General features: G+C 36.4%; 1 protein-coding gene and 1 pseudogene across 1 annotated transcript in view; both read left to right on the plus strand.

Moving 5' to 3' along the window:
* ARHGAP15 (Rho GTPase activating protein 15) overlaps positions 1-15,678 on the plus strand; it is a 596,409-nt gene that overhangs the window by 280,289 nt on the left and 300,442 nt on the right. The gene's annotated exons all lie outside the window — the stretch shown is intronic.
* On the plus strand, positions 6,009-8,070 carry LOC113263352 (60S ribosomal protein L23a-like; annotated as a pseudogene).

The following is a 15,678-nucleotide window of genomic DNA, read 5'->3' on the forward strand; positions in this document are numbered from 1 at the left end:
TACATACATCTCTGGTAATTTTGATGCATAAAGGATGAGTAAATTTTGCTATATTTAGTTATCATAGAAGTGAGTGTTCTCTGAAAGCCTTGATGTAGTCCAAGCCTCTGCCATAATTTACCAAGAAGTCTTTGGAGCCTACTTTCAAATCGTGCCATCATGAGCCCTTTGAGAACCCTGACTTTCAAAGATTTTCTTCAAGATAGCATATCAAGTATCTGTCTGACATCATGGGAGCATAAGGGCATCTGTTGATGGCAAGGAGAAGACATTGGAGTCATATTCTCCGATAATGTTTATTCCACATCTGTGATTTGTGTCCTACAAGGCTCTTGGGAATTAAACCACATGTGCTGTATTTGCATTAATGGGAACTTGAGAAGGAGAGGCCATAGCACTATTAAAATGTTTAGCTTTCCCTCTGCCATCACACAGACACATGCTAATAACTACTCCCAGACTTTGTATCGTGGTGCTGCAGGATGCAGCATGGAGCGCACTCATTGTTTCAATACATAGGACTTAAAAACAAATAGCTGCCCTCTCTGCCTGTGATAGTTTGCCAGGCTTTTAACTTTTTTGGTTTTTCCCTCTTCGGATTATGGTGAGGTATCTCAAATATATTCCAAATAGCACATTACCCCCAAGTCTTTGTTTCTTCTTTTATAAAGAAACTCTTGCTTTAAGGTATATTTAGAAAAGCCAGGGTCTAAGCCAAATTCCAAAGAACCACATCCTAATTCTACGTTGAAAAGGCAGGAAATAACTTATCAGAGCAGAATCCCCTACACAGGATTACAGATCACTCAGGCCTAATTGCTAAAAACGTGACAAATATTCTGGAGTCTTTCCATAGGTTTAAATATTCAACTGTTAAATTATATGTAGAGACATTTTAAAGCATCTTATAAACCAGGGAGGAGAGAGAGAGAGAGATGGAGAGAGAGAAAGTCAAAGAGCAGAGCTTGAAGATTATTTCATCTTTCATTACTCCCTAGGCCAGTGTTTTTCAAATTACATTCAAGGCCCTTTAGTGGGTGAAGAAACCAATTTAGTTGGTTGGGACCAGTATTTTTTTTAGAAATCAATTAAAGGAAGAATAGACTAGAATAGAAATGCATACAGTATTTCATATACCTATTGTGAGGAGAAGTATTAGGTCCCAAGTTTTGTTTCAGTATACGATACATACATATATACACACATACACACACTCATAGTATATGTATTGAATATTATATATATAGAATATTAGATGAATGGATAGGTAGATAGATAGATAGACAGAATTTGTATATCTGAGAAAGAGAGGGTGAGACAATCAGGGAAGTGGTATTAATTGACAATGTAAAATATATTTCTTAGCAAGGATCTTGGCCAAAAAAGTTTGAAAGCCATCATGAGACTATACCTCCTGGGCAGTGTCTTATACTTTGAAGTAAATTCTTTTAATATCTCCCTCATCTGCTTTCAGGTAAATTCACAAGCTACATATAAACTTAATCTAATTAAAACTCAAACATTTTTAGAAAACTTGATGGATGTAATTCAGGAAAATATGAATCCAATGCCATGAACCATTCATCAACAGTAGCAAATTACAAGCCAGATACTGGTTGTAATGATGGGAAAATACTCTGTTTAACGCCCTGCTCCTCATGTTCCTAGAGAATGACAAACCATGCAATGGTGCATAGTGAGCCTCAAAAATTAGGGGAGCAACTCACTGTGTTGATGAACTTTAGACATCATTTATTTAGGGATTACGATTATTTCTTGGGGTCAGGAAAAATCCAGTTAATGTCAATAGAACCACCTTGATGAAACAGGCGAATAACTATAGTTGAGACAAGCGCTAAGGAAAAGTCACACTGATACTATGGAAAGGAAGGGTATCTGCTGGGCAGAATACAGAAACAAAAACCGAGACGACAGAAAACAGCCCAGGCTGTTAGAGTTAGAGTGTGAGTTCCAACCTGAAATAACAAGAATATTTCACAGGCCAATTTGATAATCAATGAATACACTGAAATGGCTCATTTTCAGATACTCATATGACCATCTGCCTTGAATGCAAGTATGGATTATTGTTTGGTTACGTGTCTAGTAATTTAGGTGGATGAGGCAGATGGAAGGTGGAGTTAAAGAAGGGGGGCAGGGAGAGAGAATCAGAGAGATGCTCAGAAGAGACCCAGTTCCTAAAAGGGATACTGGCAAAAGGACTCCTGCCAGCTGAGAGGGTCTGGTGTACTGTGTAAGCCACCAGACTAGGGAATCAGAAGCCAAGAAACAGGATAAGGATACACTTACAGAACGGAGCCTCAGCGAGTGAGGACAGGGTGCATTTTTATTTATCAGGACTTGAGATCATGTCAAGTTACCGTGAGGTGAGATAAAGATCTGAATTCAAATAGCAAACACCTCACAAGGTAGCATCTAAACCAAAGGCAAGGAAGCAAGCAGCTTGAACTATGTAAAAAGAAGGGCAAAAAGGCTGAGAACCAGAAAGCCCAGGAGACAATGGAAGAGTTGCTCTACATCAGACAGAAGTGGTGTATCATCTTTTCAGAAGAGCTGGCCTGGCACAGCCTGGGAAGAAAGAGTCATGCCGATGACTAGGGAAGTTGCAATACAGATCTAGCTTTAAGAGAATGCCTCTGCTTCTCCGAGCCTATGCTCACTCTACTGATAGATCTGCTCCGGGATCTAGCATTGCTTTACTCTTGCTTAACAGAACAAATCAAACACTTTTTTTTTTTTACCTTCTTTATTTTTTGTTGGTGTTGTTTTTTTTTTTTAATGTTTTTTTATTGTATTATGTTAGTCACCATACAGTACATCCCCGGTTTCCGATGTAAAGCTTGATGACTCATTAGTTGCGTATAACACCCAGTGCACTATGCAATACGTGCCCTCCTTGCTACCCATCACCGGTCTATCCCATTGCCCCACCCTCCTCCCCTCTGAGGACCTCGGTTTGTTGCTCATACACTTTCTAAATTTACAGGTCTTCTGTTATCTGAATATCACAACTTTACAGTATTAACCTATGTCAACTGAGCTTCCATTCACTCTATAACCCTTTCTTGAGGGCCCGTGGTATTCCAGATGATCTGCTAAGTGCTGGGAACACATGGTCTTTGTCGCCAGGGAGTTTAAAGTGTAGCAAACATCAGAAGAGAAATTTGATAAGTTTGATCGTGGGATGAACACCATGATGGAGTAGGTATGGACGACCAGAGGGATGCTTTTTTTTTTGACCTACTGAGGTTAGAAAAGCGTTTCCTGAGTAGGTGATATTTGGCTAGTTTCCTGGAGGAAGACAGTAAGTTTGTAAAAATCCGGGGAACCCAAAGCATCAAATAACAATAACCATAGTATTTTAAAGTACTAACTATGTACCAGGTACTATGCTAAATTCTTTTTCTGGATTATATCTCATATGGTCTTCACAATGGTCCTATATGGTATTATTATTTTCATCAGGTTAGTCGTGAGAATATTGAGACACAATGATTCTAAATAACTTGTTCAAAGTTATGTAGTTAGTAAGTAGAGGACTCAAAGAGAAAAGGTTGGAGACAGAGAGAGAAGTTGTGAAGCACTTGGTGGTGTATATTAAAGAATTTAGGTGTATCTTAGGATAATAGGAATCCAATCAGTGACTTTTAAATGACATGTGACAGGTATGGGTTTGGAGATCATCTACCTGAAGTCTAGAGCAGAAAGTAACTTTCAAATTGCATGTGGAACTCTGTAAACAGATTCTGGGGCCCTACTCCTAGGGTCTGATCTTTAGGTCCCAGTGAGCATGAGAATCTACTTATAAAGATCTCCAAGGATGAAATCAAGAATTCACTAATAAGAGGATGTAGAGAATGGCTTGTAAAAACACAAACTAGCAGTAGAGCGATCAGACCAGGGATAATGGCAGCTTACCCTGAAATAGATACCAAATAGATACTGAACAGGTAAGGATGTCTGAACTAGAGGTACAAATTAAGGATTTATCAGTTTATAACTCAGATTCAAACAAAATGGAGTTGGTAATGTCACTCAGTGTCACTCAATGTCCTTAAGTGAGAAGGATCAAAGCTTAGGAGAGAATGTTGATGGACATCTCCATCTAAGGATGAGTGAAGGGAAAAGAACCCACAAAGAGGACTTAGGAACAGCATTTGAATGTCCTCTAGAGATGCTATGTTCTTTCCTGCCTCTCAGCGATTGCACAAACTGCTCCTGTCACCTTCCCTGTCCCCTCCTTTCTTCTACTAAGTCTCATCTATCCTTGTAAGAACTTTCTCCAGACTTCTTCCCTGAAGACTCCAGTTTACCCTGAGAGAAACTGTGGTTTGTTCTTTAAAAATGAGTACATAGGCCCCGTGTTGAATCATAATTATTGTTTCTCATTGTTTTCCCATGTTGGTGTTAATTGTCACAGCAGATTATAAGCTTCTTAAGAGCAAAGGTCACTGCTAACTTATTTTGGAATACTTCACAGTTCCTACAATTTGACATTAGTAGGTGTTGACTAGGCCCCTAAAGAACAGTGGCTGTTGGATTGCTGCCTCCTGTTGTGTGTGATAAATATTGATCCATATGTCCCAATGTATACAAAATAGACCTATTGTCCTGGTGTAACTATTAATAATACCTCTTTTGCTTTCAAAATTATCAGTTTAGGCAATAAATTATGTAATCCCCCTATATAGTCACTGATAATGCAACCAATATTTTTTTAAGTCCAACATTTTTAAATGGTTCTATTTTTAACACAAATATCATTTTGGCTGGTGGGAAAATAGAGAGTATTAAGTGTTTTTGCACATATTTAGTATGGAGTAATGTGTATGTCATTCCAAATGTCAAATGTCTCCATTATTCAATATGTTTCCTGTTGCTCAACTGACAGATGTCATTGTCTACCATATAATCACAAGTGGTTTTTTAAGTACCATTAAATTATATTTTATATACCATTGTATTATATATAATATACCACTACACTATAGTGTTTAAAATGCCAGATACTTTTTTCATGTTTGTTTAAAGATAACCCTTTTGAATAAATAGTTAGGGATTTTCTCCAATAGACAGAATTATCATTTTTGCATATTTTTGAAAAAAAATTTCAAAATTTTCCCTTTACTTAAGCCTAGAATTCATGAGAAAAGAGAAATTTCTCCTCATTTGTGAACTTCCTAATTACACATATGCTTAATGTATTATCCTTCGTGAATACTGATGCTATTTTATGGAGGGCAAAAACTAGGTTGTCAAGTACTTGGTTAAATACAATTTCAAAATTTTCAGAATCTAAAAGTGAGGTTTTACTATAGTATTAACTTTTTGAATTACACAGGTTTGGATTCCAGACAACAAAAATTCACTAGTTGAGGGGCGCCTGGGTGGTGCAGTTGGTTAAGCACCCAACTCTTGGTTTGAACTCAGGTCATGATCTCAGGGTCGTAAGATTGAGCCCCGTGTGGGGCGCCACGCTCAGTGCAGAGTCAGCTTAAGACTTTCTCTCCCTCTCCCTACTGCTCTCTCTCAAATAAATAAATCTTAAAAAAAAAATCACTAGTTGATCCCCAAATCCTCACCTAATATTTGTTATTCTTCCCAGACTACATAGTGAGACAGTGGAGAAGGAATAGATACCATTCGTTCTTGTGATCTACACATTCTCCAGGGGGAATTCTGTTTCCTCATTTCCTAGGTCAAGGTAGAATTAATCCTATGAAGAGAGTTCATCTGTGCCCTGGCTAATCTGCATTTACTAGAACAGCACAGAGGCACTCTGTTTATGTCTGACAAAGTAGTTATAAATCACACTTCTTCAGATCATAAATACACATTTATCTTTAGAATGTATCACCAACTGAGTCATTTTGATGTAAATATTGCACCTCTTAAATATAATGATGATAATAGAGGCTGTGAATCCACAGATTTGTGTGAGTGCTCCCTTTTCAATAACTGAAAATATTTAAGTCGCAGAAGCTTTAACATCCTATGGGGAGTGGCAGACAGATGTGTCAATAGAGTGAGACCTACAAAAGTTACGACTGTTTTTTCTGAATAATGAATAAGGCAGACTCACTGGCTTCCGTGAGGGAATTATGGTACTTTTCTAAGTGGGTAGGTTTGGGTTATGCTGTCACTGGCAGCTCAGAAGTGACAGACTCAGGGGGTGGAGAGTGGGAGTATCCTCAGCTCCCTCACTCCTTTCAGTGTTATCATCACATGGAAAGGGCCCTGTGGTCAACGGTCGTAAACAATACCAAGCGGGCAGTGGTCTGTACATTTTCACCTGTGGAAATCGTCTAGCTTTCTGAGACTAGAAAGAGATCATCATTGGGTTAGAAGTCCCCAAGACTATGGAGAATCCACTTTGTAGTGGCACTGTCATCTATTACTGGTTGGCATCGTTGTCTGGAAACTGTCTTAGTTGGTTGTAATTTTACTTGAAGAGTAAAGCACAGATTTTAATATGTATCTTCTGTTCTCTGAATGTAAAAAAAATATAAAATACACCTACCTTCTCTTCTAACTGTCAGCATTGTAATTCAGCAGATTTCTGTTTTTCCCTGAAACCTGGAGTTGAATTGTCTTGAGCCGGAAGGCATTCAAGCTGCTGTTTTTCACTCAGCTATATTTCTCTATAAGCATCTAATTGTTTCGAAAAGTGATGTACAGTATGCAAAACCTGAATCTAATGCAAATAAGTCTGTACAGCACTAAAGTTAACAGGTGTTCTCATTAATGTAAGTAGACATGGAACAATTCTTGAATGTTTTATAAACACTCATAATCATGGCCAAATATGTTACAATAGCACGGAGATACATACTGCAACATCTTTTATTCTTGTTGTGCAATCTCAGCACTTATTAATGGGAAACGTGTAAGTAATAAACTTGTGGTGACAATACCCATTTCTGCATAAGTCACTGTATCTTTAATTAGCTAATACTTTTAAATAAAATTCTTGGTAACATAACTATTACCACTTGTCCTCCCACAGTTTGCTTGTTAATAGTGTTTTAGTGAAATTAATGGCTGCAATGTTGATTGACAAGCAATGAGCACCTTTGCATCACCGAGGTTCTCTAAAGACTTGAACCATTAACCTAAGTATTAACTCTTGAAAATCTTAAACTTTCATCCAGTTTTTCACATTATCAACTCTCAGTTAGAAATGTCCATACATAATGTAAGATGCTTGGTTGGTCTAGTAGATTATCCCTGCAGAACGCATGGTGGCTTTGTAATATAATCAAGAACATTCTATTCTAGAGATATGTATGGAAATATAGACCCACTCTTGGTGCTTCCTGACTCCAAGGCTTCCTAACTCCTGGCTCCAAATTTAATCCTATTGTCTGAAGTCTAGGACTTGTGGAGTGATGGGAAAATATAACCTCAGACTGCGATTCTCAATCTTCGTAATAGATTGCCTACTCTATTCTAATAAAAGTAGTCTTAGTAGATGTCAAAATAAACTACTTACATTACCTAAAAGAATGCAATGGTCTTGCAACCTTCAAATTTTATTACAATGGCTGCCTTTCATGAAGGTGAAACTGAAGGTGAAGAAGGAATCCCCTGTCCCTCCCAAAGCCAAAGCCAAAGCCAAAGCCAAAGCCAAAGCCAAAGCCAAAGCAAAGGCTTTGAAGGTCAAGGACACGGTACTTAAAGAAATCCACAGTCACAAAAGAAAGATCTTCATGTCACCTACTTTCCAGCAGCCCAAGATACTGCATCTCCAAAGGCAGCCCAAATATCCTTGGAAGAGAACCCCAGGAGAAACAAACTTGACCTCTATGCCATCATCAAGTTCCCCTTGACTACCAAGTCAGCCATGAAGAAAATAGAAGACAACAACACGCTTGTGTTCACTGTGCATATCAAAGCCAACAAACACCAAGTCAAATGGTTGTAAAGAAGGCCACTGACATGGCCAGGGTTAACACCTTGATCAGGCCTGACGGAGAGAAAAAGGCTTATGTTCGGCTGGCCTTTGACTATGGTGCTTTGGATGTTGCCAACAAAATTGGGATCATCTAAACTGAGTCCAGCTGGCTAAATCCAAATATAAATTTATTTACCATATTTTTTTTTTTTACAGTGCAGGGTGAGTTAAATATACTTTGGCATATCAAACATTAGCATTTAATGTATTCACTGAAATGTAGAAGGCAGATAATGTTCATCCATTTATTATTTACTTAATGCCTCTTAGGTGTAGGTTGTGCAGCCACACATTAGGAGACAATTGTCCTTGGCTTCAGAGTGAATATAGTGCAGTAGGGGGATCAGAGAAATCAACAGAGAATTGCAGTGCAGACCAATATTTCTTATAATAAAGTAGGATCAAGATATCATGGCTGCGCTTAGGAAGTATATCTATTTCAGAGAACCCCTTTCTGAAAAGGTGACATCTAAATTGATCTGAATGTTGTGATAGAGGAAGTCAGAGGGTTCTGGGCAATGGAAACCTATTCTATGAGAAGAAATGGTAATCAGGATGGGACAGTTCGGGAACAAAAAAATTTCAACATGGCTGGATCATAGAGATGCAAAGGGAAATATAAAGCAGGGGGCTACAGTGTGGGTAGGTGGCAGAGAACACAGGGTCTGGTAGGCTGAATTAAAGTTTGCCCTGCATGGGGCGCCTGGGTGGCACAGCGGTTAAGCGTCTGCCTTCGGCTCAGGGCGTGATCCCGGCGTTATGGGATCGAGCCCCACATCAGGCTCCTCCACTAGGAGCCTGCTTCTTCCTCTCCCACTCCCCCTGCTTGTGTTCCCTCTCTCGCTGGCTGTCTCTGTCTCTGTCGAATAAATAAATAAATAAAATCTTTAAAAAAAAAAAAAAAAATAAATAAATAAAGTTTGCCCTGCAATGTAACATCTGTGGGGGGTCTCAGAATGATGTCAAGCAGAGGAATAGGATGATTAGATCCAAATTTCAGAGAGATCACGATGGCTGCAATATGGAATATGGACTGGAAGAGAAAGTGTGGATAAGATGGTGGGGAAATCAAAAGATAGTGTTATTAAATCCATGTGGGAGATGATGGTAGTGTAGATATTTATATGCATAAAAATTTTACATGACATGATATTTTCATTATAATATAAACACATATACAATGTCAATTCATGGGTCAAAAAATATTGAAGGATAGACCATAATTTAGTATACTTTGGGATAAGGAAGATTTTGTATTTATACTTTTTTACTTGTTAAATTTTTAAAATTGGGCATTACGTAAATAACAGACATAATGAAAATCTTTCCAATTTGAAAATAGTGGGAGCTGCAGATTTTCAAATGTCATGGGACTAAATGAGTAATTTTGCACAGTGAACATAGCTCAGATTAAAAACTGATCTGTGATTGGCAGTGACTGATTGAATGGTGGGTACCAGGAAACATGAGTCCTAGGATGATTAGTTTATCTAGAGGCAACTACTCTCCCCAAATTTAGAAATTAACGTTAACAGCAACAAAACTCTAAGCTGATATCTTTATACACCAACTGCTTCGATTAGTCACTTTTTCTGTCGTTTTTCATATGAGCACCACAGGCAAAAGTTTTGGTGTAGCTGACTGCAAAACTGTGGAAACTGCTAAACTATCTACTAATTACTTAGATAGTATTCTTTCATGAATATTGAGAAGACTGTTTCTCAGTACTTAAAATATTTTCCTACTGATAAAAGAATGCACATGAGTTTTTGTTTAACATTTGTTTGATTGAAATAAATTTTGAGTTTGTGTATTTCGTTAAACAGAAAGGTAGAGTGGGCAAGTGATAGAGACGTGGATGTTTACTATGGGGCTAATTTTATTATGCAGAACAAATCTGCATGCACCAAATTATTTGGGTGTCAAAGGTACAACTCAATTTCAATTAAAATGCACTGTTTCTTGAAAGGTTGTCCTTAAACCTTAGATTTTGGAATGCACTTGAGATCTGTTGTGTGTGTAGCCCAACATTTCTTTACTTTCTATTAAATAAGAAATTGCTTATGTGGGCAGGTTATTTTGATATGATGACACCACTGAGGGTTTCAATAAATGTACATGCAAATCAATCAACCCCAAACACATTGAAAACATATCCAATAAACATCTGGAAACTAATGAACACACATTTGTTAACACAGGGGGAGTTGTGGGAAATTCAGGATCCATTGGTGGCTAGCCTTATTTAGTAGCATGTGGATTTAAGAATATTTCATGGAGTCAGAAGAAAGAAAGGGTAATTATAGCATAAGGTTCAACATCTTTAGATATGTAGAACATTTTCCGTTGCTTAAAACAAATATTCCCTAAGAAAGTATAAAACATTTTTCTGACTTGCAAAGTTTTTGCAGTCTATCATTTAAATTACTTAAATAAAGGGAGCTTTACTGCTCCCCAAAGCTAAGAATATAACACCCTCCATGCATATTAGCTTGATCTTCCTGACAGACCAGAAAAGTGTTTGTGTGTGCCAATTAAAACAAAAATGGATCCCTAGTGGCTTGTTCTTCACACAACTTCTGAAGACTGCTATCATTGTTTGCTAGGGTAACCCTGCATAAGGCTGCTATCCAAAGTAAACAAACTTTTCAAAACTTTCATGACAGATGGGGGTTACAAATGCATTTTAATAAGAGAGTTGCCAAAGCAACTTTTTTTCTTATAATCAGCATATATTTACTTAACATCTAGCAACATTGGGAACACAAGGCAGATACTTTCTCACAAAATGTTTTAACAAGAAACATTTTTGGAAAGACAAATTGAAGACCTTTTACTTCTAACTGATATTTTACCCATAGTTTTATGTTAACTTCGCTCAACGTGTTAAGAAAAATGTTAGGAGTTATTAAAACCAGACTGTAATTTGAGATAGACATGCAGCTTGATAATGTAATTTCATTGGTGGTCACAAACACCTTTGAGACCAACTAATTTAACTATTAGTATAACCATGACAACCTTTATTTGATCAGCTATATCAAATGGATACTTGTGGAGTGTGATGCACGATGAAAAAAATGTGAATCTGGGATTTTTTTTTAAGCATTATTTCTTCAATTTTAGGCTTTGAGTTCTCACTATAATGTAGCCAAAATATATAACTATATTTCAATTCAATAAAGATAGAGCCAAAATTAATTTCAAAAAATAATTCATATTCACTTCAAATGAACTTGGTATATTTTGACATAAATTTTTATATTTACTTAATTTAATTCAAATATAATGACTTAATCATGAAGTCCAAAGTGTCTCCAAATACAATAGTAATTAAATTCCATTCCTCCTAAATGGGTAATTCACTTATTTGTAAAATCATTGTAGTCATATCATTTAACTTTTTTTTTAGGACTATTTGAATATTTGGCATATTTTCGTACACATTTCCTACATACAGTTTCAGCTTCATTAAGATGGAATAAATTCCCCTTTGGTTCATAGTCAAAGATTGATCATAAGCAAAATATGAATGATACTTAGTTCAAATGTAGGATTGTTTTAGTCCTTTCTAGGATTTGAAGGAATTTTTTTGGATTCCCCAATCCTGTTTTAGATATATTTTTTCATAGTAGGATAGTGGTTGTTTTTCAGGGGGGAAAAAAAAGAAGAGAACAGCTGAATAAGGATATTGGGTGATCCTTTAAAATTGGGCTGTCTTTAACATAACAGTAAAGAAACAAGCGACTTTTTTCTAAGATTCACATTCCAGATTTCACAACCGAAACCAAATCACTATAGTCCTTTTCCCATATGCATAGAGTCCTTGATTGTATAAGATTGTTTGCTGAGGGCTAGTGAACTAGAAATCAAGATCTTTGTAATCTCTTAATTCTATCATTTGATAGAATGGCATTCTCATTTTCCTCATTTGCTTCATTTTCTTCATTTGCAAAATTACTTTATGATAGTGGAAGGAAGCTGCATTTGAAGAATGTTTATTATGTGCTTTGAGATCATTAAAGCTGATATCACTTTGCATACCAAGTGGTAGTATTCATATCCTTAATATACTAAAGTTCTGATACAATCAACCTTTGAAGAATAATGTATCATAACCAACAGTTTATGTATAATTCCATGATGTAAATGTGTCTGCAGTAATTACTCCCTCCTCTGAAATCTTGACATGCGCATTGTCTGTGCCACTCACGTTGGAACTTGATATAAGCCATTTTCTATTGTTATTTATCTTTATATGCATATGTCCTATTTATTCAAACAGATTGTGAGCTCTTGAGGGGTGGGGAGGTGTATTCCTAGCTTCTAGCGATGTGCCTTGCACTTAATGGATGCTTAATCAGTCCTTGATGACTAGGGGGATATTTGGTCAGAGACACCCCTCTCAGTCTCCTGAACAAAGAATTATTTGTGGAATTTATTCTGTGATAGGAAAGGTGCTACTATCAAAGAGGGGAACACATATCACTCATTATCTCTTATACCTTTGATAGTCTCAACATGCGTTTGAGGTCAACTGGAATGGAAATAGCCAATAATATTTAGCCATCAAATACGTTTTACTCATAAGGTGTTCATCCATAGCATAAAGTTGTGCATGGATTGTTGTCATATACATTTGATCATTATTTATAAAAGATTGGCAATAACGAAATTAAAATGTCCATTATGTTTAGTCTGTGGAGACATGAATAACTTTAATTTGCTTTTTTGCTATCTTTATTTTTTCAAAATTCTTTATAATAAATAAAATTATAATTAGGAAAAAAATGTGAAATTCTAAAAAGTTTTTGTTTCTATTCTGGTAAACCAAATTACAGAAATTGTTAATAGTCTAATGTTATTCTACATATTATTTTTCACTTAAATTAAAATCAAACACGGGAAAGACTAAATGCCAGAATGACGATACTGCAAAGGGCAATACTTAAATAAACACAAACATTACTAATTAAAACTCCTCAAAGATGTTTAAATTAGCATAACAATATTCCATGTGTTAATAAAGCCTTAACAACACATTTGTTCTCTCCTCATCACTTATTGGTGGAGTTTGGAGCTGGGAGATAACCTGCTCCCATCTTCAGAGGAACCACAACAAGGACACAGACCTAGGTTCTTAGACCAGAGGAAAACTATTGTTGAAATAATACCAAAAGCCTTAAAGAACGTGTCTATTCTTCACGTCGCCCAGTGGATACTTTCATATGATTTCCTAGACATCCATGTATCACCAGCAAGAATTCAGACAGATCTTTATTGAGTGTGAAAAGTTTGAGGCAAATTTCCCCAGACAGGTAATTAAAGATATCTATTATTGACAACACTAGCACATTTCACTAAGACTGCTTTGTTGCCAGGATATACCCCTTCGAAATACGAGTTGGTGGCAAGGAGGGATTTCAAGAGATGTTTGTCTCAAGTAGGCTTTGAAGCAAAATGGAGACCAGTCACTCTTGCCTAAACCCGTTGTGCTTTCTTCATCCACCTTGCACCAGCATCTGTCACTTAAGCAAAACATGATATAGAAAGAAGACATTCGCATGGCTTAATATCAAATCTTGTATGCCTGTTATTAGTTTTACATCACTTCAGATTGTCATCAGGAATTGTTCAATCAAAAGGTTTAGTCAAAGCTAACAGTCTTTACTGATGTCTTTTTTCCCCAAGAGTGTTGAAAATTCGATTGTTCAAACTCGAAATATGATTCAGCAAACCATTTATCAGAAAACCTTAAGGAGGTAATGTAAAATGTGAATAGAAACCTGAATTAAATGGACTTGAGCAGTCAAAGACTTTGAAACTGCTTTCCTGTGAATGTCTGGGATAGAGCAGAACAAAGTCAATTACTGACTGTAATTAAGAAGTGGATGCATTTAAACTGTAGAGAGCAGTAGCAGACTTCTCCAGACTGCCTAGTAACTGGAAGGATTAGTGGGAAGACAGAGGAAAGAATGTGAACTGTATCTTTCTGATAGTATATTTTGAATGAATTGCTTTCATATAGTTCTCTGATCCAGCATCCTCAAATGAATTCATAAATCACTGATTATGTACGATTAATGCAATAATATATTTGGATAAAGAAACTTTTAAAATGCATTTTATTTTTGGTTGTGTTGGCAGTAAAAGATCCCCTTTCATTGCATAGCATGCACCAAAAATGCAAATGTACTGCTGAAATACTTACATTTTATCACTGTTTGAATTTACTAGACTGAAAACTGAACTGTTAGCTCTTTCCTAAACCCTCAGAATCTAGTAAATCTAATTATGTTTGTTTCTTGTACGTTGAAATGTTTCTTTTTATAATTTTAATAATGGTTTATTTATAATGGCAGAGAAATAGATTGTACGTTGTATTTGGGCTAATTCATATTTCTTTGTGTATGTTAACAAATTGTGATGTTGTATAATACATTCATAATCAAAATATTTAAATTGAGATTAGGAGGAAGGTAGAGGTCAAGGACGTTACCGGTTTTCTTGGGTTAGTTACAAGTGACCTTATATTTCTAGATTACTATTTCTGTGGCAACACTTTATAAAGTAAATATTTGGAACTTTTTGTAAGTAAAGGACATTGCTAGGGTGTTCAGATCATTAGGCAAACATGAGCTTAACTGTCTTTTGATAGATACGTAAAACAGAGGAGGCTATTTGGAGGCTATTTTGAGCCATCCCAAATCTTACATGCAATTTTATTAAAAAAAAACAAAAAAGAGAGAGCGATTGGCCCGGGTAGTCTGTCAAATTCTAATGTGGATAATTAAATTCCTCTTATTTTCTAATCTTTCACTTCTCATAATTGAGTGTACTTGGATAGTTCCTCTCCATACAGTTGTAAAATGTCGGAACACATCTCACTCAAGAATGGTTGCACTGCAGCACTGAGTGATGTTCTCTTTCTGTACAGTTTTTTTCTAAAAATAAATGACGAGTGAATATATATGTATGTGTGTAATCGAAGATTTCTTTAAAACTCCAGGATCATTGTCATCAAATGTTGCCGTAAGAATCATTGAAACCTTCAGAGTGAGCTATTTTGGGTAATTGCCACTTTAATGATAGAATTATAGAGACATCCTGAAGCATGATTTATGATTTTCTGAACCTGTGGCCCATTTCAGTGTCCACCTCCGATTTAGAGCAAGGAAGTCGGAGAAGGGGTGACTAGCTCCTGATTGAGTATTTTGAAATGTCAGTCCTCTAAACCTCTGACGCCTTGCTCAATGTGTGACAGTAGTCGGGAAATGTTCATCTTCCTGTTGAAACAAAAAGTCAATACAAAGGGAAAATCTTCACAGTTCAGATGGATGGCCTAATACAGAAAGCGTGTCCACACCCACTCTAATCAAATTCATCTCTAAGTAGCCTTTTATCTGTGAAATCAAGAGCATTGCCCTGTTTCTATAGGGTCATAGTCTTCTCTCACAATTCTGGAGAGGAAAAGATTGGCTCTAATGAAAAACGTATAGTTACATGTTAAATATCGCCAACTACTTAATAGCTCCGAGAGTCCGGAATGGGGATGTTCACTTGATAAATACTCTCCACGAAAGGTTCAAATATGTAAATAAACTTTTATTCTAATACACTCTTTTTGTGGGGGAAATTAGTCCTTTATTGCTTTCCTATAGATCTTTATGATAGGAAAGTAGAAATAGCCAAATGTTATTCAT

The sequence above is a fragment of the Ursus arctos genome, unplaced genomic scaffold, assembly GCF_023065955.2.
Source record: "Ursus arctos isolate Adak ecotype North America unplaced genomic scaffold, UrsArc2.0 scaffold_1, whole genome shotgun sequence".
Taxonomy (NCBI): Eukaryota; Metazoa; Chordata; class Mammalia; order Carnivora; family Ursidae; genus Ursus; species Ursus arctos.